The sequence below is a fragment of the Eurosta solidaginis genome, chromosome 5 (assembly GCF_040869045.1).
Source record: "Eurosta solidaginis isolate ZX-2024a chromosome 5, ASM4086904v1, whole genome shotgun sequence".
In the NCBI taxonomy this organism is placed as follows: domain Eukaryota; kingdom Metazoa; phylum Arthropoda; class Insecta; order Diptera; family Tephritidae; genus Eurosta; species Eurosta solidaginis.
This window is the reverse complement of record NC_090323.1, coordinates 237122558-237147830: the sequence shown is the minus strand read 5'-3', so window position 1 is coordinate 237147830 and position 25273 is coordinate 237122558. Positions and strand designations below refer to the sequence as shown.

At 35.4% G+C, this 25273-nt stretch overlaps 2 protein-coding genes across 3 annotated transcripts in view; both read left to right on the top strand.

The window, feature by feature from the left end:
• The window catches only part of LOC137252876 (capon-like protein), a 682759-nt gene that overhangs the window by 229661 nt on the left and 427825 nt on the right, over nucleotides 1-25273 (top strand). The gene's annotated exons all lie outside the window — the stretch shown is intronic.
• Nucleotides 8959-25273, top strand: part of LOC137253006 (collagenase-like) — a 73365-nt gene continuing 57050 nt past the window's right edge. The window contains exon 1 of the mRNA XM_067789218.1: nucleotides 8959-9065. The gene's annotated coding sequence lies outside the window, so the exon portion shown is untranslated. The remainder of the gene's footprint in view (nucleotides 9066-25273) is intronic.

Sequence of the window (25273 nt, the reverse complement as noted above, 5' to 3'; positions counted from 1 at the left end):
CTCACAAGTATATATTAAAATTTTCCGGCGCTAATGCTGTTGGCTTGCAGCTCAATCCCTTCGCATACACACCTTATTCTCTCTACTTTTGCAAGCATACATTCAAATTTATTTTCGGCTGTGTACACCTAAACTGTAAAACTTTACAAGTCTGAGTGCACCTTAAAGGTAATATTGCACACATAAAAGTTAGACTTATTGCACTGGCCGGCAATGTTACATGTTGAAGTTGCGGCTATTCAGTGACATCCATTATTGATGGCACAACTTGAACATTGAATTGGCGTATGAAAGTGGCAAGAGAGAGGGAGAGTTAGGGAAGTGTGCGCTTGTAAAAGTACATTAAAAGCATTAAAGTTGTCATTGAATTGCATTGCATTGTACAGCATGTCACGAAGTGTATGCGTGCATAAACATTCATACTTAAGCCCATAAAGACAAGAGTACATACTTACTACCGAGTCGAGTAGTTACACACATACACTGACCAACTAATACTGACGAAAATTGTAACCAGCTAAACGGATGCCACTAAGTGTTGATGTAAGGTGGTGAATGTTGGTTAAAGTTTTGAAATCGTTTAAAAACTTTCACGTTTCAGTAAATAAAATAAACTAGAAAAGTTATGATGCTTTGATTGTTGGTACAGATAGTTCGCAAAATACAAGGCTCCCAATGAAATGAATTGCTCTTGACTTGGGCGGGCGAAGAGTTCAGATTTTAAATTGACAAAATTATTTTAGTTACAAAATGAAAACGCAGAAATATAATTTGCTGAAAGCTGTTATAACTTGCATTGAATAGACACCGCAAAGGTCGCGCAAAGAAATATAATTTCACGTTTCCGCTTTTTGACCTTCAAGCATGCAAATGTGATTTCCTTCAGTTTAATGAGTGGTGGTCATATTGCGTTCGAATGATGGCTACAGTCACGGATATTTGTAGTGATGAAACACTGTTCTGTGCTTTACGTAGAGATGTGACCTTAATAGGATCCTGTAGTAGGTGTAACATACAATTTTAAGATTGCCATATTAAACATCGGTTGTTGTTGTTGTTATGTTAACAGTGCTTCTCCCCATTCAAGGGGCACGACCACTCACATTGTGTCATCAAAGTCCCCTAAGTCCAAGGAAATGAGCAGTTTCAACAGTGGTGAGCCATAGATAAGTTTAATTGGCAAGATGGTTGGTGTCATGTATGTGTATGTCTGGGTTGATTCCGGAAAAGTAAGAGTTTAACCTATTACAGTATCCACCATGAAGTTGGGCCATGGTGACTCATGTCTCCCTTGGTAGTGTGCTTTCCTCTTCTGCAAGAGTAGGATATTGTATATTGGATTTTGCTTAGGGCCTCATTAGGCCTAATTTAACTTGTTGCTTCAAGATTTGGCTCCTATGACTCAACGTTCAGAAGCTCGCTGGCGCTGGGTACTTCATGTCTGATCTTAGTTATGACAATACCTCCCAATTTTCGACCATTTATCGCGTTTACATCTTAAAGAATCGCGCAGGGTTTGATGATTTGCTGTTTTGTGGTCTCAACTAGATTGGCTCGCTAAGGTTGTACCTCTGATGACCGAATGACCGGATCAGGCACCACATACGCCTCTTCGCTGTGTTTCTGCATGACTTAATTAACTGTTTTTGCTTTGTGAGAGCGACAAATCAAACTTGTTTACGGTCAGTGTAGGAACTGCTTCCTTTCTTGAATTACTCTACGACGATTCATCTGACAATTTCGAGTGAAAGTGTCTGTGTAATGTGGCGAAATACCGCTGCAACGACATCAACAGCACGGGGAGTTAACTTGGAATTGGAATGGAAATGAATAATTGTAGACGTATTAGAAGACTCCAGTTAGTTGTATAAGTAGTTGACAAAGTCTTACCTTGTTAAGTTTGACAATACTTTCAAAACTTGGTCACTAGGATATGGTCTATAAAAGACGTTGTGTCAGTTCCACGCTTGCTTAGTTAGGCAGTACTCCAGCCCTTCTCAAACTGAATACAAATGAAATGTGGAGTTCGAAAGTGAAATATTTTAAGCTTCACTATTTTCTTAGTACCAACATATTACACGTTTCAAGTTTAGCACTTATCTTATCGCCAATCTGGATTTTTTGTAGATATTCGGATAAAGTGGAGGTTCCAAGGCTGAATTTGATATATCACCGCGAGAATCTGGAGCAGGTAGACACAAATTTTGAAGTGAAAGGGGTGGGGGCGTAGTTGAGGAGTATTGGAGGGAGTGGGAATGGAATCCAATGTTCAATGGAGTCGAAATTGAAACAAGTGTGGCTTTGGGAGTGACAACACGCATGGAAGAGTTTGTGGGAATAAGTGTATGCGATACAGAAGGGGATAGGAGAAGAATGTCTCATAAATAAAAAACAACTATGAACTCTAGGCCTTCTTCAAATTTATTTGAGAAAATGGAAAATGTATTTAAGAAATGTGAAAACGAGTTTGGGAAATAAGCAAATTTATTTTGGAAAAAATCGACCAAAGTAATAAAACACTTTTTATACCCAGCTGTACTTGTATACAGAGTATTATAATCTTGATTGGAGAACGGTTGGATGTACAGTCATAAAGGAATCGATATAGATATAGACTTCCATTTATCAAAAGCATCGGTATCGGCAAAAAATTTGATTAAGCTATGCCCGTTCGTCCGTTGCCGTCCATTAGCAGAATATTTTGAGAAAATATTAAGATATCTTCACCAAATTCGGTATACGGGCTTATCTGGACTCAAAAAAATTGGTATTGAAAATGAGCGAAATCGCACGCCCACTTCTTCGATATCGAAAATTTAGAAAAATGGAAAAAATTAAATAATTTTAACAAGTAAGGAAGGCTAAGTTCGGTGTAACCGCACATGACATACTCAGCTGCCAAATTACAGCTTGCAAAACTTTTAAATTAAATTTTTTTTAAGTGGGCGGTGCCACGCCTATTGTCCAAATTTTTACTGATTTTCTCTTCTGCGTCATGAGGACAACCCACCTACCAAGTTTCATTGCTTTATCCGTCTTTGGTAATGAATTATGGCACTTTTTCGGTTTTTCGAAATTTTCGATATCGAAAAAGTGGGCGTGGTTATGGTCCGATTTCGTTTGTTTTAAACAGCGATCTGAGATGAGTACCCAGGAACTTACATACCAAATTTCATTAAGATACCTCCAAATTTACTTAATTTATCGTGTTTACGGACAGACGGACGGACGGACGGATGGACGGACATGGCTAAATTAATTTCTTTTTTCACCCAGATCATTTTGATATATAGAAGTCTATATCTATCGTGATTAGTTTATGCCGTTACGGGGTACCGTCTTGCCAACAAAATTAATATATTCTGTAAGCTCTGCTCAGCTGAGTATAAAAAGAATACCGCAATGCTAATAAAATCTGGTATGTGGATCAGTTTAATGACTCAAAATATAAATTCTAAAAAATTTTGGAATATGGGCGTGGTACTACCCATATTTAGAGGAAGAAAATTTGAAAGTTTAAGAAGGCGTAAAGCAAAAGCGAATAAAGATATTGCATTGAAATTTGGCAAAATTATATAGACTGAGTGAAGATAATTGAAATCGGCTAAAGACCACTTTTCCTAAAGGTCTAACCTTAACAAAGTTTCCAATAACTCTATGTTATTTGACTACATTTGACTGATAGTCTACCTCAATAGTGGTGTAGTTGAGCTAAGAATAATCTTAAACTTTCCAAAGGGCGTGACCCACCCCTTTGTTGTTACTCTGCCCTATAACACAAAGCAAACAACAACCGCGTTTTAAATGCACAGCTTTGTATAGAATGTTGGGTTTCACCCGAACTTAGACTTTCTTACTTGTTTCAAATACGCTTGTTCTTTACACAAATAAAGTTGGAAAAGCCACAGTTAATTGAGAATTGTTATTTGTCAAATTTTGTGGCCATCTGTGACACTCAAATTCCTATACATAAATAATATACTTAATTAACAATTAAAATTCATTCAACTTAATTTTTTATAATATTCATTTGTTTCACACATCAAAAATGAATTCAATTTGCTTTTCTTCCAATGCATTGCAGGTGTAATTATGAAAAACTCATATAAAGAGGGAAATGAACTACCGCTACTTGACACCGAATTCAATCAGCAGGTCAAACCATCCAGCCAATTAGCCGCCAACCAATTTTTGTACGTTTTTCAGTGTTGCAATTGATTGTTTAGCCTTTGTTAGCGGCATTCTATGAAGTTAACAGCCAATTGATATGCAACGTCTGTGCGTGTGTATGCGTATGTGTGTGTAGGCCATTGAGTCGGTATGCCGTTAGCACTCAATTAAATCTCGCACACAAAATTTCATATTCATGCATGTATGTATGCTTGTATGCCCACCAATGCTAATTGTTGTTGTTATAATTAAATTGCACTCATAGCTGGGGCTTCATTTCGCATTTTAGCAAAGGTGGAGAATGCTGATTGCAATTGTGTATAAAATTGGTGGATCTAATTGGAAATCGATTCGAAAAGCAGCAGAATTCTCATTCACAAACCATAATTCGGTGAACTAAAAAAAAATTCCAGTTAGTGGATTGTGCAGGAATGTGCAAAAATATTTTGTCGTTATTAAAGTCTATAAGATGTATGTGGAGCTATAGAGTTTAACCAAAGCAGGGACAACATACCGCTCAAGCATAGGAAAAGTATAGGATTAGTGGTCTTTGGTACGGATATTTATAGGGAGCCAAATTTATTTTGCCTCAAGACACACCTCAAGATATCACTTGCTGTTCCAGCGAGTCAAGTAGCTTTAAATCTCCCAGCAGTAGGCATGCCTGTCATAAGAGGTTACTAATCCACAGACCAAGATGTGCGAGGGATAAAAAAAAACCGTTCCCGAGGCAGCCGTACTAGTGCCAGAAGGTGCTAGGACCAGAGCGCATAACACTCATTTCCGGAAAAGGACTTGACATTTTAGAGAGCGGTTTAGCAGGTACAATAACAGTAACCAAAATAGAACTAACTTAAACGAAAGTGGAGTAGATTTGATTAATAGTTCACTGAAAGAAATGGTGCTAGTAAAATCAAAAAATCGGTTCTGTTGTTCTTGACTTAACGGAGATTCGGTGAAATTGATCGAATTATGGTTAATTCGACCTAGTTCTTTGTCAAACGAACAAATTAGTTTAGGCGTTTCAATAGAAGAGAAACTGTCGCTCTTAAGTTAACAAAATTCTGTAAAATTGATAGATTCCCGGTTAATCTAACTGATTTTTCTGTTAACACAACTGTTCTCACTGGTCATTTCAACAGCGATCAACAGTTAATACATGAGCAAATTTCAAAGAGAATTTTGCGCTCACTGCGCCCTCTACTTTGTACTTATGACGATGGTGCCACTTGTTAAAAAAAAAAAATACTAAAATAAGAAAACCATCAAATCGAAAAAACACACAAAATGGGAAAACAATAAAAAACTAGTTTTTCAGTTATCAATACAAAACGAAGAACCCCTTTTTTGAATTTACTGTGCAAAAAATTATGATATACCGGGACACCTATTTATCGGGTACAATTTTGCAACTTCGAAATGCGAAATGCAAAATTGCGAACTCTTGCTGCAAAAGTTTTGTTTGAACGAACAGAACAAAGTTAGTAACATTTTGTTCAAGTTTTTAGGAAGAAATAATTTAATAAGATAATAAAAAACATCCTTTTTTATAGTTGATGTTTCCGACAACATAAAAGTTTGAGTTGTTTTGGAAATTAAACTTGCCGAATTACATGTAAAGTTACTCCAGTGGTGAATTACTTTCTAGCGATTTGAATCTTTACTTTTCTATAACTTACAAGTTCTCTCTTTATAATGTTATGTCAAACATTTATACTACATGTTCGAAACAATCAAGTGTGGCAACTACATGCGAGAGAAGAAATTGAGAATGAGCTGAGCTGCAACTGAAAGAATTGAGAATCAGTTTTGTGACTACTATTTTCATTTCTATTTGCAAAGCGAAGTTCAAAATTATAAATTAAATAAATTATAAAATATAAAATTTGGTGAAAGTGCGTTCAATAAAACAAAATAATAAATTGTATAATGTTTAATGTGTGCCTGCATATTTGATGTAAGCCCAGTTGACGTTCGGTTAGTAAGTGCCACCGTGTTGTGATGGTAGCGTGCACCGCCTGCCACACCGTATGCCCTGGGTTCGCACCCCGGGAAAAGCAACATCAAAATTTTAGTAATAAGGTTTTTCAATTAGAAGAAAATTTTTCTAAGCTGGGTAGACCCTCGGCAGTGTCTGGCAAGCGCTCCGAGTGTATTTCTGCCATGAAAAGCTCTCAGTGAAAACTCATCTGCATTGCAAATGCCCTTCGGAGTCGGCATAAAACATGTAGGTCCCGTCCGGTTATCGCGCCTTACATTTATTTATTTATGTATATGGCAACATAGGTACTTTCGAACAAAGCTGTCTCAACAACTTTTTTTTGTTCATTTGACTACTAAAACGGTCAATTACGAATCAACGATTTGTGCACTGTTGAATCAACATCTTGTTGCGATGGATACAAATTAACAGAAACTTCGATTGAATTGACCCGTATTTAGGTTGGTTTTACTAGTCTTTTTCTTTCAGTGTTGACAAATAAATATTTAGGTAAAGATTTGAAATAAGATTGACGGTGAACGAGGGCAGATGAAAGTAAAAAAGATTAACCCATGAACAATTGCTTACTGAGGGGTTCGGTTACTCCCATGGGGCTGTAGTCATGAGTGCAATACTTTGACACTCCAGATGTAGAAGATATTGATCTCATTTCTCCGTCCAATGCAAGGTGAAGTGTTCCCGATTTCAGCAGATCCTCGCATCGCTTAACAATTCAATTGATGAAATGATTGTTCAGACATTAATTTACGATGAAGATGTTCAACACTTTCTGCTCCAGAAAATACACTCTGAGACTTTTATCCGATTCGTAATATGTCACGAAGTGCGAATCTGCCCTTCTCCTGCTTCCAAATACGGGAGTTGATTGAAATACTTTCTTGACTGGAGCGTCTTTGCTCATGCGTATAACACAACCTAGTAAGAGGAGCTATTAGTTCCTATTGATCCTTTTTTTTGTAAAGAAAATAGAAAGTCTTCAAAATGGAAACTACTGCTTACATATGCATCAAGTTTAAAGCTGTGTAGAAAGATGGCATGACTTTTTGGTCTAGAGTAGAAGCCGTCAACTAGTGAAATAATTATACGCGCTAACTTCAAATATATTATTATTCTCTTTCATTTGGTAGACTAGGCAAGCCTCGTTGCATCATTGGAGGCGGCTGCTGTTTATGTCTCGCCCCGTTGCTCGTTAATCAACGACTAAACCACCACCACTACTATGGTTATCACCGCAGATACAGTTTAAATTATGGTTATTACTGGTCTAGTGATTAGATATCTTTTAATTCGAGCTTCAATGGGATACTTATGGAAAACTTATTGACTAGAGAGAGAAAATAAAGGACAGTCTAGTGAGCGCAAATTATTTCACTGTAGTATACCATATAACATAGTGTTGTGTGAGAGAATTCACTCTGTATGAAGGGTGGCACAACTTTGTGTACTTACTGGGCCCACAACAGCAATTGTGGCATGGAAAAATATTTTGGTGTATTTTTAACCACAAAAGGGTTTCAAGTGAGTCGCTAGAAGGAAGAAGCAAGTGTAGCGCAACCACATCAAGCGGTTGCCAGCGCAATTAAAGCTTCTCCAACCCAATTTCCAACCTCACCTACCTGTGGCGAATCCTGTTTGTTTAGCAGGCGAGACTATGGCGAATCCACGTTCTTCATGAAAGAAGGAAGCTGGATGGCCTAGGAGGTTCAATGTGATCATATAAACTCATTGCCGAGATTGTCGAGCTAATGATGTATTATATAATAAATCGCAATATCCGACAAAGGGCATTGACATCGATAAAATTCCCCAAAAACTTTGAGTGGTCTCCTTACAAGATGGAGCATAAAGAGAAGAAGTTTGATCCCATTTTATTTTTGTCAACCATCTTGTTATACTTCATGGATAAGTTATAGGGCAAGTCTTTTACGGCTTCATCCATCGGAAATAATGTCAGAACCTGAAAGTAGGATTTTCTAAAATCGCCATACTAGGGATCGAGACTGTGTTTTACAGCGTTAACACTACCAACACCTTCATTTCCGTAATGATTAGAAAATATTTCTATCAGCCCATAGATATAAAACAAGGCTTAAGGCATGGAGACTTCATACCGGGCGATATCTTAAACCCATCGCAATCTATTATAAGTCTGCCTCCATACCTATGCCGAGGCTCGAGTAGTCTGAAAAAAGGTGGCTCTAGAATATTGGGGAGGGGGTCATCTCAGCATAGGGTATCGACTGAGGTTTAGTGATGTTCCGAATAAAAGCCAAAGGGCTTCGCTGGCTGGAAAATGTTAAGTGAGTGTAAAAAACAACTCCGTCCTAGAAACTATTCCTATCTGCATCCAAATCTAGCGGTAGAGGAAGGAAGACGAGTAATGAGTTGTGATGAAAGCTTGATTCCCTAGGTGCTCCCAACTGGTGTCAGCTGTCGCGAAGCATGCATGACTACTGTGCCAGACTCAAAGTCACCTCAGCAATAAAGCGATTTTTGCTGTTGCAAGATGCTGATGATTTCCCTACAGGGTATGCATGTTGATTAAATAGATATATAAACATACGCGATCACAAATTATAAACACAGAAAATAAATGTGCCACAAATACGAGTTGAAGTGTAGCGAATTTACATAATGGCAAAGGAAATTCATTTTAGTAGCATTGCTGATAGACACAGCGGTAATTAACGTTGTAATTGCAGTCGAAATTAACGAAGAAATATATAGGAAAAAAAAATATAAAAACAAAGAACACATTTCAAGTATCTGCAATTCAGCGCGATTCTCTCATTAAGACAGTCGCTTTGAGCGTCTTTGATTCTTTGATTAAACGCGAATCTTTTATTTGAAACGAATGACTGCAAAGGAAAGGATTAACATTTTAATTGCAACCGTATGTTTGTATGTGTGGGTTGGTATGGCAAATAAACATTTCCGTTTGTGTGTAAGTGATAAAGTGAAATTTGTGTCTCCCATGGGAAATGAAGTCTTCAACATCAAACATAGGTTTGATTTAAAAATTATCTATATATTAATACGCTAACAAAATTTCCATACAAACAATTGAAAAGCGGTTTCGCATAGTTAGCATACGTAAAATCATATAAAAGTGATATGAATCGATTCGTATAGATCAGCCGCAGTGCATAGGCTTATTTTTGTTAACAAATATTACTCTATTTGTTTATAATTAATAGAAAAAGTTTTTTGTAAATCCAACAATCTTTCCAAATATGGATATTTAATTTCTTGCATAAAAGCGCGCCATCTTTGGACAAATTATGTAAGTGCTCTAAGACACAAACCTACGTAAGCGTACGCACTACACGGTGAAAGATTAAAACATGGTTTCCCATTGTTGCCACTTACCTATAATTGCCTCTACCAAAATCCTAAAAAATTGTTCCAAAATAATTTATAGCGTACCAAAAAATCTTAAATAGAATTAATTTTTGACCGGCCCATTTTATGTGGCAAATATCACCTACACCTAAATACATAAGTCTTTATTTAACAGATTCTTTGTTTTTTATTTTAGTTGTTTTCAAAAAACATGAAATCGCAAATAATGAGTTAATTTTGTTGAAACTAACTAATTTATTTATAACAATTAATGGCAAATTTACCCGAAAATGTTTTTGCATTTGCAGATTTAATCCTCATTTTAGATAAAGTACGTCTTATACTGAACAAAAAAAAAAGTTATAAAAATATAACATTACATTCTTTATATTTTATGCTAATTTATTTTAGTTCTTATTTTATTTTATTATATATTCTCTTACTTCAAATTGGTTTATTATTATTTAAATGCAACTTGACTGAACCGGAAAATTTCACGTTGTATATTAAACGAAACAAAACAAGTAAGGAAGGTTAAGTTCGGGTGAACCGAACATTACATACTCAGTTGAGAGCTATGGAGACAAAATAAGGGCAAATCACGTCGTAGTAAAATGAACCTAGGGTAACCCTGGAATGTGTTTGTATGACATGTGTATCAAACGAAAGGCATTAAGGAGTATATTGTGAGGGAGTGGGCCATAGTTCTATAGGTGGACGCCATTTAGGGATATCGCCATAAAGGTGGATCACGGTTGATTCTAGAATTTGTTTGTACGATATGGGTATCAAATGAAAGGCGTTAATGTGTATTATAAAAGGGAGTGATCCTTAGTTCCATAGGTGGACACCGCTTCGAGATATCGCCATAAAGGTGGACCAGGGGTGACTCTAGAATGTATTTGTACGATATGGTTATCATGACGGTTTTAAAAGGGAGTGGCCCTTAGTTGTATATGTGAAGGCGTTTTCCAGATATCGACCAAAATGTGGACCAGGGTGAACCAGAACATCATCTGTTGGATACCGCTAAATTAATGCCAAGATTTCAAGGGTTTTTTATTTTGCCCTGCAGAACTTTTTCATTTTCTTCTACTTAATATTTACATTTTACAAAGTTTTTTTTTTAAGTTATATTTTGCATCAAAAAACCAATCCAATCACCATGTTTCATCCCTTTTTTCGTATATGGTATCGAATTATGGCATTTTTTTCATTTTTCGAAATTCCAGATCTCGAAAAAGTGGGCGCGATCATAGTCGGAGTTCGTTCATTTTTAATATCAAGATAAAGTGAGTTCAGATAAGTGCGTGAACTGAGTTTAGTAAAGATATATCGATTTTTGCTCAAGTTATCGTGATAACGGCCGAGCGGAAGGACAGACGATCTACTGTGTATAAAAAGTGGGCGTGGCTTCAACCGATTTCGCCCATCTTCACAGAAACCAGTTATAGTTATAGAGTCTATGCCCCTACCAGATTTCACAAGGATTGGTAGATTTTTGTTCGACTTATGGCATTAAAAGTATCCTAGACAAATTAAATAAAAAAGGGCGGAGCCACGCCAATTTTGGAATTTTCTTTTACTTTTGTATTTTATTGCAGCATATTATTACTGGAGTTGAATTTTGACATAGTTTACTTATATACTGTAAAGATATTAAATATTTTGTTAAAATTTGACTTAAAAAAATTTTTTTTTTTAGTGGGCGTGTTCGCAATTCGATTTTACTAATTTTTACTTAGCACACGTATAGTAATAGGAGATTAGGAGTAACGTTCCAGCCAAATTTCATCATCATATCTTCAACCACTGCCAAATTACAGCTTGAAAAACTTTTAAATTACCTTCTTTTAAAAGTGGGCGGTGCCACCACCGTTGTCCAAAATTTTAATAATTTTCTATTCTGCGTCTTAAGGTCAACCCACCGGCCAAGTTCCATCACTTTATCTGTCTCTGGTAATGAATTATCGAATTTGGTCAGTTTTTCGAAACTTTCGATATCAAACAAGTGGACGTTGTTATAGTCCGATTTCGTTCATTTTAAATAGCGATCTGAGATGAGTGCCCAGAAACTTACGTCCAAATTTCGTTAAGACACCTCAAAAGTTACCCAAGTTATAGTGTTTATGGACGGACAGACGGACAGACGGACGGACGGATATGGCTAAATGAATTTCTTTTTTCGCCCAGATCATTTTGATATATAGAGGTCTATATAGAAGTCTATATATATCTCGATTAGTTTATGCCGTTATGGGGTACCGTTATGCGAACAAAATTAATATACTCTGTGAGCTCTGCTCAGCTGAGTATAAAAATTTTGTGGAGTTTCAACATTTGAGAAAATGATTTAATTGTAGGGACTAGAGAGCCGTGAGTAGGCACTAGGAGTGGAAGGGTTAAGTAGAATGGGAAGTGAATGTAGACAAATTCCTTTTGGGGAAAGACAGGAATAAAGAGCTAAACAAAAATTTTTCAAGCCTTGTATCTTCGTGTCAACACCCAAATAAGAAAAGTACAAATGCAGGAAGAATGTTGTTGCAATTGTTAAAAAAATTTCAAACCTTCAGATCTATGTATTTTTGCCGTTTTACGACAAGCATAACGTTGATTTATTCTACGATCCTGAAACCGCTGGAGGCATAGACTTCTGTATAGAGTAGTAAAGTATGAGTAAGGGTGTATAAGTAAATATGTCTGTCCATGTTGATTCTAAAAATTATAAAATACTTTTTTAAAGTCTGTGGTCTTTGGTAATCACTCGCTGGCAACTGGCAGGACTCGCTGCGTTCTTCTCTTTGCGCACGGCTCCTTTCAAACTTTTCTCTAACTGCCGTGAAATCGGTCTTATTTTATCAGCGACAATCCAAGTGATATCCATATACACCAAGTAGTTGCAACATGCTGATGAAACTTGGTGCAAATATTTACATATGAGCTTTTGTGGTAAAAACGCTATGGAAGGAGTAATTGTAAAGAGTTAAAGCGTTAGTAAGAAATGTTAAGCTTTGTGTAGGGTACAGTGTTTTCAATGGCACCAAAGTAGTAGGTTAGGTGAGGTTAAAGTGGCCGCCCCCAAACAATGTGAGGGACACACTTAGGCCGGCTGGCCCATTGTGTTAACACTGTGTGGCTATAGCACTTCCTCTTTAGGTATGCAAGAATATGAACCAATTTGTCCTTCTGATGTAGCGTAGAATATTTTCGATTTCCGCAGAGCCAAGTTCTGCTAAGCAGTCAATGAAATACTTATTCAAATATTTCATACGTATACTGGCCAGAGCAGGGCATCTACAGAGGAAGTGCTTGACGATTTTTATCTTCTCATCATCCCTGCAGCTTCGACAAAAAACGTTGGTTGCAATTCCAATGCATTCGCAATGTATTCCCATCAGACATTGGCCCGTTGGTATCCCGACCAAAGTAGTAACTCTTCCAAATTTTTTAATACTTGAAAAAAGACCTTTGTCATCCTCTAATCTTTAAGTGAAAAACAAGTAAGGACGGAACTGTCTTCGGCTGTGCCGAAGACTTCATACCTTTCATGAATGGGGCTGAACAATAATCTTATCCCGTTCGTAGTCTCCAAATAATCGTATGTATAAGATAAGAAATATATAGTGAACAGATGCACATACCTAAACGATTTTTAAGATAAATATAAAATAAAAAATATATTATATATTAAATGTTATATTACATATTATATATAGCTCCGATCGAAATGATTTTTGCAGGAAATCTTCTATGATATATTAGAATATATATCACCAAGTTTCACGTTTTTATATTGGATATTAAGGGAGAAATGGCTAAAAATCTTTCTATCTGAACGATCGGTTCTATGGGATATATACTATATATAGCTTTGATCAAGGTGATTTTTTCAGAAAATCTTCTATGATATATTAAAATATATATCACCGAGTTTCACGTTTATACTTTCTAAATTAAGGTAGAAATGGCCAAAAATCTTTTTATCTGAACGGTCGGTTGTATGGGATATATATTATATATAGCTCCGATGGAAATGATTGTTTGATGAAACCTTCTATGATATATTAGAATAAATATCACCAAGTTTAACGTTTTTATATTGGATATTAAGGGAGAAATTGCTAAAAATCTTTCTATCTGAACGATCGGTTGTATGGGAGATATATGTTATAGTGGTCCGATCTTACTGGATCTGACAAATGTCTACTATAATACAAAAGTACATCCTTGTGCCAAATTTCATTGAGATATCTCAAAATTTGAGGGACTAGTTTGCGTTCAAGCAGACAGACGGACGGAGAGAAGGACATGGCTATATCAACTAAGTTCGTCGCCCTGATCAATTCGGCATACTTAATGGTGAGTCTATCTTCTATATTTCTCAACGTTCCAAACATCGACCCAAGGTTAATATACCATTTCATGTTCATGAAAGGTATAAAAAGATAGCATAACAAAGTATGTTCATCGAAAATGGACTGTGCTACGTTAAATAAAAATACCATGATGAGTCTTTTGCAAGAAAATATTCTTACTTCTTTGTGCAGTATTATTAAGGCCACTAAGTTCTTAATTTTCCAACTTTCTTAGTTTACAGGTGCAAAAGTTGTTTTCTTTGTTAAAGTCTTAAGTTATGAAAGAGGCATAGCTATAGAGAAGCTTTTGCTAAGCATTAAAATCTCAACTATATAAGCGTTCAGTGGTCAAATGAAATTACCATGCTCTAAGTTACTTGTTGTACATATGAATGTATATGGGATATGCTGAAATAAGAGTAAATATATATGCCTTATTGCATATCATCTGCCGGAAATACCAACAGTGCTAGATAAGCATTCATCACACAGTGTGAGATTAATTTGATTTATATATCTTAATCCAGTTCAGTAGTTGATGGGCTCAAATTGTGCTCAACTGTGCCATTCAATCCATAAACCAAATTAGTCTGCTTGTTTAAGCCACAGTAATAACACAACAAACGATTACTTCAATGTCCATTGACGACTTTCATGCGCTCCAATTTTGCTACGATTTAGAAAATAATTTTATTCGACGAGCGAAATTAATTTGAAATTAGCACAATAATAATAACATACATGTGTACTTGTTATAATTGCACACTTACTGGTTTGTTTGTTTTAATGATGTTGTTTTGTTTTTGTTAAGCATAATTGGGATTGCTAATCAATGCATAGACACACACACACACACACGCAAACACGCATGCATTGAAATTGAATGCTGGCCAGTGTTGCTGTTGGTGCGACTTTAGTCACAATTTGACCCTTTCTAAAAGCCATTCCCTCGGACACCGCCTTTTTTAAAATATGCAATATTTGAGCCTTTTTGAAAATGTTGGCGACTTTTGACCCGTTTTCTTTTTAAAAACTATGATGCATTATTTTTGCGTAAAGAGTTTGTAATACTCCTTCTCATTACTTAACTTTTGCATCAGCAACACTTAAGGAATCCAAATTATCACTCGCGTCATTACTATAACTGCAACCCTGTAAAATTTGATCACTTTGACATACGGCGTTAGTATAGAAACTATTGATTTACTTTCGCCAAAGAGGATAAATTATGATAAGAGACGTCACTCGTTACTCGCAACCATTTGCTCGATATTTTCTAAGAGGAGGTAGCTGGTTTTTTTTGGGCGAGATCTGCATAAAATGTCTTCTATACATTTTAGTGGGGTATTTGTGTTTATTTTTCCGACTGCATTGAATTAGTTAATTAATTCTCTTTCCAAAAATCACAGTTGCACAAGGTGCCTACATCTCATGGATAAATGCGAGACAAATCAAAAATGTGTCTCTTAGAAAACATTAGGCATCCGTTTTTTTGATTTCCAGCGAGTTACGCGCAACTCGCAGCAGGCTGGTGGCTCTTAATATATTTATCCTCCGCTTTCGCCTTTTGGAATCATTTGCTAAGAAATTCGTATGGATAAGTGAGTATAGATATACCTATGATGAAAAAATTAATGTAAGAAACGAACTTGGACTTAACTCAAAGTCTTGCTAAAGGAAAACTTTTCTGAAAATGAAATTAAATGCGTGAAGCGTAATATTTTAAAGTATTATCGAAAGCTTTGTTACCGAATATTGCAAGGAGTGACATTTCTGACAAAAAGCTCAAGGTTTTAAGTTATTTGGATCCATTACTGATCAAATCAAATGAGGATATAGGAGTTTTTGATTTGGTGTTTGAATATTCCCATTTAAAAGAAGATCCTGAAGTAGTTAGTGAGGAGCTTAAGCTTTTAGAATGCAAGGAGAAAGATAATGCATACAAAAAGATATTCGAACAAACCGATAAAGAACAGTTTGGGTACAGCATTGAAAATATTAAAGATAATTTAAATGAGTACATATATATGGGGTATTCCATCCCATTTCGACCAATTTTGAACCCGACCCCTTTAGAATTGGCTGAAAGTTTTTCTTCTTTTTCTAGCTTACGAAAGATGTTTTTCAGAATTTTTTCAAATTTTTTCATCCAACTCAAAAAAAGTTATGAATTTTTAAGAAAACACCGTTTTTGTTTTCAAAATGCTTTTTGAAAGATTGACCGTTTGGGATCTTTTTTTTTAAAAAATTGTTTTTAAATGTCCTTTCGGAAAATATACAAAAAAATGTTTAAAGTTTTTTTTTTTTTTAAATTTTTCAGTTTTTCGAGATTTTTCGAATTTCGCCATTTTTTTCTCATAAAAAACTTCAATCAATTCTGCAATCATCCTCACTAATCCCGGAGTGGGCCGATTTTTTTTTTTATTTTTTTTTTATTTAATTGAAAAAAAAAATTTCAATAATACATTTTTTTTTATCAATTTTATTTATATAACAAAAAAATGTAGGAAAATGATTTTTAAGTATTCTTTTCTTTATATATTATGGTAATCTACGATTAAAATAACGAATGAATGTGTATACCGGCCTAATGCAGTTGCTGGACAGCGAAAGCGAGTAGTTTTAATCGTAGATTACCATAATATATAAAGAAAAGAATACTTAAAATCATTTTCTAACATTTTTTGTTATATAAATAAATTTATAAAAAACAATTTTTATTTTTGAAAATTTTTTTTTCAATTAAATAAAAAAAATATAAAAAAAAAATCGGCCCACTCCGGGATTAGTGGGGATGATTGCAGAATTGATTGAAGTTTTTTATTAGAAAAAAAAAAAAAAAAAAAATGGCGAAATTCGATAAATCTCGAAAAACTGAAAAATTAAAAAAAAATTTTAAATTTTTTTTGTATTTTTTCCGAAAAGGACATTTAAAAACAAATTTAAAAAAAAAAGATCCCAAACGGTCAATTTTTGAAAAAGTTATAGCATTTTGAAAACAAAAGCGGTGTTTTTTTTTTTTTAAATTCATAACTCTTTTTGAGTTGGATGAAAAAATTCTGAAAAACGTCTTTCGTAAGCTAGAATAAGAAGAAAAACTTTCAGCCAATTCTAAAGGGGTCGGGTTCAAAATTGGTCGAAATGAGATGGAATACCCCATATATATAAGAATTTGTATTTATTTGTTGCAAATATATTAACGCTGCCACATAGCAGTGCATCAGCAGAAATACTTTTTTCAAAAATCTCACTTTTTGAGGACAAGATAAAACATCGTTTGCAAATTGATACATGTAATGCTAACATTGCTGAATATAAAGGAAGGGAAAAACCTTGGCTCTTGGGTACCTGTAGAATACTTGGTTGCTAAATACTTGGTAACTAAATTTTAAGTCAACTAAATAATGAATTGATATGCACTTTTAGTTATGTAGATGGTAGCATTAGTTTTACCAAAATAATGATACTTAATGCATTGTTACTGAAATAAAATTTACGTTTTGTATGTATTTTTATTATTTTATCAAATAAATATCTTCGAACTTTAGTAAATTTCTTCAATTGCCACACATGAGAAATCCATGGGAGAACAGAAAAAAAGTAAACTGCTCTTCCTTGATAAAATATGAGTTAAAGGCGCTGCAATAACATTGCAACTGAAAAAAAATAATGGCCCCTTTTTTCAGTAGGCCCCTTTTCTGTGCGACTTTTTGAAAATTTTCAGCGGCAACACTGATGCTGGCCATTGAGACTGAGGTTGCGTATACGCAGTGGCATAATTATGTTAAAATTTGGTTTGTTGTTGTTTACGTTAGCATAGCGTAATTTTACGACAAATGCATACACATACACTTACATTCCTACATATATATAAAGTGAATTTTGTTTTTGTTACATTTTACTTGTCGTTTGGGCCCAATCATTGCTTGCTTTAATGACGAAGTGTGGATCAAGTTGCAATGGTTTCAATTTGCCAGTTTCACTACGTATTTTCATGTGATTTTTTGTTGCTGTTGTTATCGTTTCTATTTTTTGCTCACTGCTCCACCTAATAAGGTAATTCCAAATGCGTCAACATGGCAACTTGTCTGTCCATTCACTTATTCTGGATGCAATTACGGCTGGTGAGTGCTGCGTAATGATGCTGCGTGTTTTCATATTTGTTGTTGTATCGCCGTTTAACGTTGTTAGTTTGCCTCGCTGCTACCTTGGCCTTTAACTGCCATCGCTTAAAAAAAATGTAAGTTAGTATGAATTCAACATTGAACTTGAAAAAAACAATGCAATGTGATGACTGTGTTTGATTATGTTCATTGTTGTCATTTGTTTTTGTTGCTGTTATTTTTTTGCGCTGTTGATAAAGCTCGTAAAGTGATTGCTATTGCGACAGCCAACAAAAACACAAACTCAGTGCTCAGCTTAGTTATTTGATGGAAGAAAATAGTAATCACTGTTTGGTATGTTTCGCTTAGAAGAAAGTTAACACCAAATCTGGTGATGAAATTTTTTTCTCGTTTTGATATCTCTGATTGAATGTTTAATGTTTTTTGTTGTTATGACTTTTAATGTAGTGTGGTGTTTAGTTGAAATTGAAATACCTTTGAAGGAATGTTGCAAGTTTTCACTAGCTTCAAAAGTGTTGTTTCCTCTTTGCTACTTTATAGGAATATCAATTTACATCTTTACATACCCACATGCATCAAAGTTTATAAAAGTCCGCAGCCCATTTCTCGCTTGGTGAAAAGTGATGTCTGTTGACGATGTCTCATCTGTCACTTCCTTAGGAAATATGTTGATTATAGTACACGGGGATAGCTTGCCAAGTGTATCCCATACGATCCTGTAATATTGAGAGAAGTGTTCGCATTCGCAGAAGGTGTGGGCTACTCCGTCCATATTTGTTCTCTTTACTATCTTTCACATTCTGTAGAGATATCTACGTAAGTAACCAGGTATGGTTAAACTTCTATCAGCTAGAAGTTAGCCTCTCCACGTAATAGCTTCAATCATTATGCAACTGGGCGATAAGCTACAGAAATTTTCTGCGCTGGACTGAGGTAACGGCAGTTCCATACATCCGTATTCCATGGTAATAACTCAGATTTCTGCATCATCTAAGAGTCTGTGATCTCCAAACGATTAGAGAAGGTGAGTAAAGAGCCGATTTTTTCTAAGGATGACGATGCTTTTATTAGGATGACGATGCTTTTATTAGGATGACGATGTAGGATTTTTATGTCACGAAAGCAGACACATCTTTTCGAAGGTGATGAAAAGTATATGGCATATCCTGCCGTAGATGGCAGTACGGAACACTGATATTTGTCTGTCAGTTGTATCGCGCGTTGGATAACATCTTTTTAAGTAGTTCCTAAATTCCTCAGTATATCTGCACATATTGTAGTACCTTGAAATAGCGATCTTGTGTCCTAAGCATGTCGTTCTGACTTATAAAATTAAGCTCGGTTTTGACGTCCATCAGGGCATTCCGCGCCATCTCAACTCTCTTCGCTTTTATTCATCCTTGTCCTTATGAGTATCCATTGTCGGAAAAATGCTTCTAGAAACACCACGTTCATCAGTAGCTCGCCAAGAACAAGAACACAATATGTGCGCAACCTTTTGTTCCTGCAGGCCAACCTTTCCATATCTGTTACTTACAAAACTTAATTTGTATACCTGTGATGCCACATGGAGAGAAACTGTTTGACTGGCTATTATAAGCTAACGGTTTTTTTTTTTTTTTTTCAAATCAAATTTCACTGAATTTCTTATTCAGTAGATATGTGATATAATATAAAAGACAAAATATGCAAAAAGTGAGGTGTCAGATCTACTCCTACTCTTGGATAGTCGGTAGACGGCAACAGTTAAGCAAACTATCACGGGTGTAACTGAATAACTCAGGCAGCTATGGACCGCAGTGGGAAAGATCGGACTTATAAAGCTGCTCTGCGGTATAACGGTGGTTGAAAATGGTGTTAGCGTTATCAAGGACGGCAACAAAAAGGCAGCGGTATAAAAACATTCGGCACTAGTTGAGTATCAGTGCGACCAACAGGCCCAGCGAGGCGAAGAAGTGAATACTATTAGAGGAGCTGAAGCTGATTAGAACGCCGTTTTTAATGAAGGAAGTTGAGGAGAGAGGTGTTAACTTTAAGCGGTGGCTGCTATTCCAGCGGTGGTCGTAGGAAAATGATGATTCGCTCTGCAGAGTGATCATACAAAAAGACACTGCGCGCACTAGGGGAGATAGCTATCTCTGACGCTGGACGCGCAGTCATTATATTTGGTGGGGGATTGTTCCCTTAAGGCGCAAAGTTACATATTAGTGTTGACGTATCACTCCATGGATAAGGATGTTTCCGTGGTGTGCAAGCCTATGTTGTTGTTGTTGTTGTTGTTGTAGCGATAAGGACAATCCCCGAAGGCCTTGGGGAGAGTTTTCGATATTGATGGTACTTTTTCGGATGTAGATTCCGTAAGTTCCGATAACAAGCACCATAAAAGTACTAGCCAGACGATCTCGGGAACGATTTGGTATGACCACATGAAACCTTCTTGGCCATACCATACCGCCTTTCCCCCTAGATCTATCAGAAGTTCGTGGTCGCCAGAGCATCGGCTGTTAATGAAACAGAATTCGCCACGGGTAGGTGAGGTTGGCAATTGGGTTGAAAAATGATGATGGAGTTTTAATTAACGAGAACACAAAATTATATCCACATCATAACTGTAAAACGTTTCCAAAGCAGAGCACTCTGCTATCGTTTGACAAAGGTTTTTTCTTCTGATCGACTTCCGTTATAGCTTAGATTCCAAATAATCGGACCTGAAATCGAAATCAAAGCCTATTATTATATGAGGAATCGGCATATTGCACTCCAAACCGAAGCTCTACATCATCCCTAATACGTCTTTATTTTCAACTATACTAAATTGTTTCTATGTAGTATCAAATGTGATTTTTATTGTTCACACTTAATTTCCCTCAATTGCAAAATTTTTGATTCACTCCGTCAGTTGCTCGAATCGATTTAAATTTAATAGTCTGAGTAGCACGTTTACTCTTACCAAGATATCTGCAATTCGTAAAGGTCGCTAAATATTCTCTGTTATAAGTTCACTTTATTGCGCTATTCATGTATGTGTGTATGTAATATTTCCATTTTATTGCTGTAACGCGTTTTTCATTGTCGGAAGCCATACACATTTTATCGTTGTTTCGCTATATATTTCGTTGTGCAATTGTTCTTTACGTGTTACATTTTTTACACACTACTAAATTGCTCCTTACATAGGTGACACTTTCCTCTGACCCTCGTTATCCGCCCCCTTTGTGCGTCGCAAACACGTTGCGAGCAACAGCATTTTGTCAACTTAAAAGTTCAACATTTACTATTCTCGTATTTACTTTATTGGAAATTTACGATTCTCATATCTCAATACGTGTTCACATAAGCATACATACATACACGTACATATAAGATACCAACAAGTTTTTTTACTACCTTGGCATCAGAAAAATATCGGATATGTCCTTTTTATTCGATTACGACATAATAAAGCGATAGTGGGTTCCTCCAATAGTCGCTTCCATTACTCATTGGACCACAAAAACACACACCCACCACATACATATTTATGTAAAATGTAGTTTAACAAGAATTGCCGCTGCTTTAATTTACGAGTACTAACCACTAAAAGGCACATAAATATAAAATGTTTCGACCAACATCGTTTAAATTGAGTTACAGTACAGAAATATTTTAAAGTTAGTACGAGGTGTTGTTGGACTTAGCGTGGTAAAATGTTTCTACTATTCGTATTGTGACGAATATTAATGACACTAAGTGATACTCACATCACTAATCTGATACTAAGTAAATAAAGCCACAACAACAATAAAGCAAGCAGTCACTTCTATCTCCATAAACGAATCAATCATTATGTCTACACATATGTACGTACACACTGCGGAGAGAAACGCACAAACACATGCATATATCTTATCTGAGATGCTCACAAAAGTAGGCAATCATTTGTGCAAGTATCACTCACATATACACCCGTATATGAGAAGCTATAACGTGCATCTGTAGTTATAGCTGGTAATTAAAGCTGGTAATTAAGTTAAATTCTAGAAACGCCTAGAAGTATGCGAACGAGGAAATCACAGAATATAAAAGGAGGTAAAGCTGAGAATCAGTAATCAGTTTGATTTAAGCACGCTATCTGTTGAGAAGTAGAAGTCTTATTGTGAAGTACTTTAATAAAGGCCATTTTGCATTATTGAATAGTGGAGTTATTTATTCAACAGTTTAGTGATTCGAACGTTAGTAGAAGGTTGCAAATAAGCGGAATTTCCCAAAATTCCTTACAGTATTTTATGGTTTTACACAGTTAATTGAACGAATAAAAGCTACACCATTTACATTTACATACAACAGTAAATTTTTATAGAGAATAGTCAGTTGTAAATGAGAATAGTCGATCTTAAATGGCAAAGCGTCACTTCGATATTAGAATAAGCAATTTTAAGTGAGAAAATGTCAACTGTAATTAAAAGCGGTTAGTTGTAAATGAGAACAGTTAATTGAAAATGGCGGAAAGCTTTATATAAAACAAGTAAGGGTGTTTAAGTTCGAGTGTAGCGGAACATTATATACTCAGCGTGAGTTTCGATTTTACTGTTCATTTCAGAAAAATTACTTTTCTAATCCTACTATGGCATATTATAAACACTAACTATTCCCGAAAGTGTAGATCGTAAGGGCATACACGAATAGAAGTAAATAAAGACTTCCATATATCAAAATGCTCAGTATGAAAAAAGGAATTGATTTAGCCATGCCCGCCCGTCTGTCTGTTAGTGATTACGATAATTTGAGTAAATATTGAGATATCTTAATGAAATTTGGTATATGGGTTCCTTGGCACTCATCTCATATCGCTATTTAAAATGAGCGAAATCGGTATGTTGAAATTGGATGAGTACTCATATTGCGACTCCAAATAAAAATTTGAAAAAAAAAACCTTTGAAAATGGGCGTGGCCCCACCCACTTGTGATAAAAAAAGTTTGCAAATATTATTAATCATTATTATTATTTTAGTGACCAATTCGAATCTATTTTATCATCATAACAGCATTTTATTCGGAAGAATTTCTGAACATAACTGTTTTGGAGTCATTTTGCGACTGTTACAATAATTTTGGGATACATTTTGTAATCTGATATTTTAGGCTTCTATGAAGGTGTTAAGCCTTGAAAAAATTTTAGTAATTTGTCATATCAAAATAAAAAGCATATGAACTAAGTTCTCAAATGGGTATACGTTTATGAAACCAATATTTTTTACGTCGGGCCTAAGGTGAATTAATCGTTTTATTTGCACCAGCATAAATTAGATCAGACTAGCCTACAAATCATAATAAATAAAAAAAAAATATATATTTTAAGTTAATTAGAGCCCGTCCAGTGTTCGGAGTTAAACCACAACAGGGTAACTTTTCTAGAAAAAATAGTTTCGGGCTTTTCCAGAAAAGCTCCCTCGGCTTCTTACTAGTGTCAATTTATTATCGTCGAACAATCGGTTTGTTATCGTTAGTTATCTCCCTCTTGTTGGTTTCTTGTCGGCTTGTTATTGACAGTTTACTATGTGTCAGCGGTTCAATATTGAAGTGTGAATCGGCATCTGTTTCATAACAAATCGTCTAGCTGTCGATAACAACTCGTTGACACTCCAACAGAAAGTCGGTAACTTTTCGATATAAAATCGATGGTTTTTGATAACAAATCGATTAAATTTGATAACAAATCGATAAAGCGGCGATACCAAATTGACAAAAATCAGTTAAAAATCGATAGGCTTTTGATAACAGATTGAAAATTTTTTTTAAGGACATGTCGGAAATTTGTTTCATACTCAACAACTTTTTGACAAATTGATAGCTTTTTGATAACTAGTCACTTACTTTTCATTAATAATGTATCGATAATACGCCAGTAACTAATTGGTAGTACTATTAAAACCAATCGATAACTTTCAATAACAAATTGATACGTTTTTGATAACATATCGACATATTTAAATAGGTGATAAAAAAATATAATAAATGTAAGGCACGGCAATCTTCGAAAAGATTTTAGGCCCAGCTTGTCTTTCGATTTGCGTCGTGCTCCTTTTAGGTTTTACTAAAACGTGGCGAGACCGGACCTACTTGTTTTATGCCGATTCTGGCTCTGCAAGGCAGATGAGTTTTCACTGAGAAGCTCTTCATGGCCGGCTTAGAAAAGTTTCTTCTAATTGAAAAAACTTGTTTCTTAAATTTTTATATTGCTTTGTTCGTGGTGTGAACCCAGGATCTTTGGTGTTGCGCACGCTAACATCACACCACGGTGGCCGTCAAACAGGCGATAACTTTTCGATAAATAGTCGATAACGGTATCAAACCGTGAGTTCGTCTATAAAAAGTCGATATCTAATCGATAACCTCTCCTTTGGATGGCAAATATATAATACTTCGCTTAGAAATGAACCACTCATCTATAACACACAAATAACTTGTCGATAAGATATGTATAACACGTCGATAACCAACCGATAACTTATCGATAACAAGTTGCTAACACACCTTCGGGTTTCGCTTCCGGCATTGGTTTTAGCTTGGGCTTTGACCTTTAATCTTTCATTTCCGTACCTTTTTTCCTCTTTATACCTTTCATGAACATGAAATGGTATATTAACTTTGGTCCGATGTTTGTAACGTTGAGAAATATAGAAGATAGACTCACCATTAAGTATACCGAATTGATCAGGGCGACGAACTGAGTTGATATAGCCATGTCCGTCTTTCCGTCAGTCTGTCTGTTTGAACGCAAACTAGTCCCTCAAATTTTGAGATATCTCAATGAAATTTGGCACGAGGATGTATCTTTCTATTATATTAGACATTTGTCGGATCCGGTAGGATCGGACCACTATAACATATGTCTCCCATACAACGGATCGTTCAGATAAGACGATTTTGGTCATTCCTGCCGCAATTTAGAAAGTATAAACATGAAGCTCGGTGATATATATTCTAATATATCCTAGAAGATATCCTGAAAAAATCAATTTGATCGGAGCTATATATAGTATATATGCCATACAACCGATCGTTCAGATAGAAAGATTTTTGGCAATTTATCCCTTAATTTCCAATATAAAAACGTTAAACTTGGTGATATTTATTCTAATATATCATAGAAGATTTCCTGTAAAAATCATTTCGATCGGAGCTATATATAATCCTATACCGCTCGTTCAGATAAGGGGATTTTTTGCCATTTTTTATTTTATATTTATGTTGAACATCGTTTAGGTATGTAGATCTTTTCACTATATATTTCTTATCT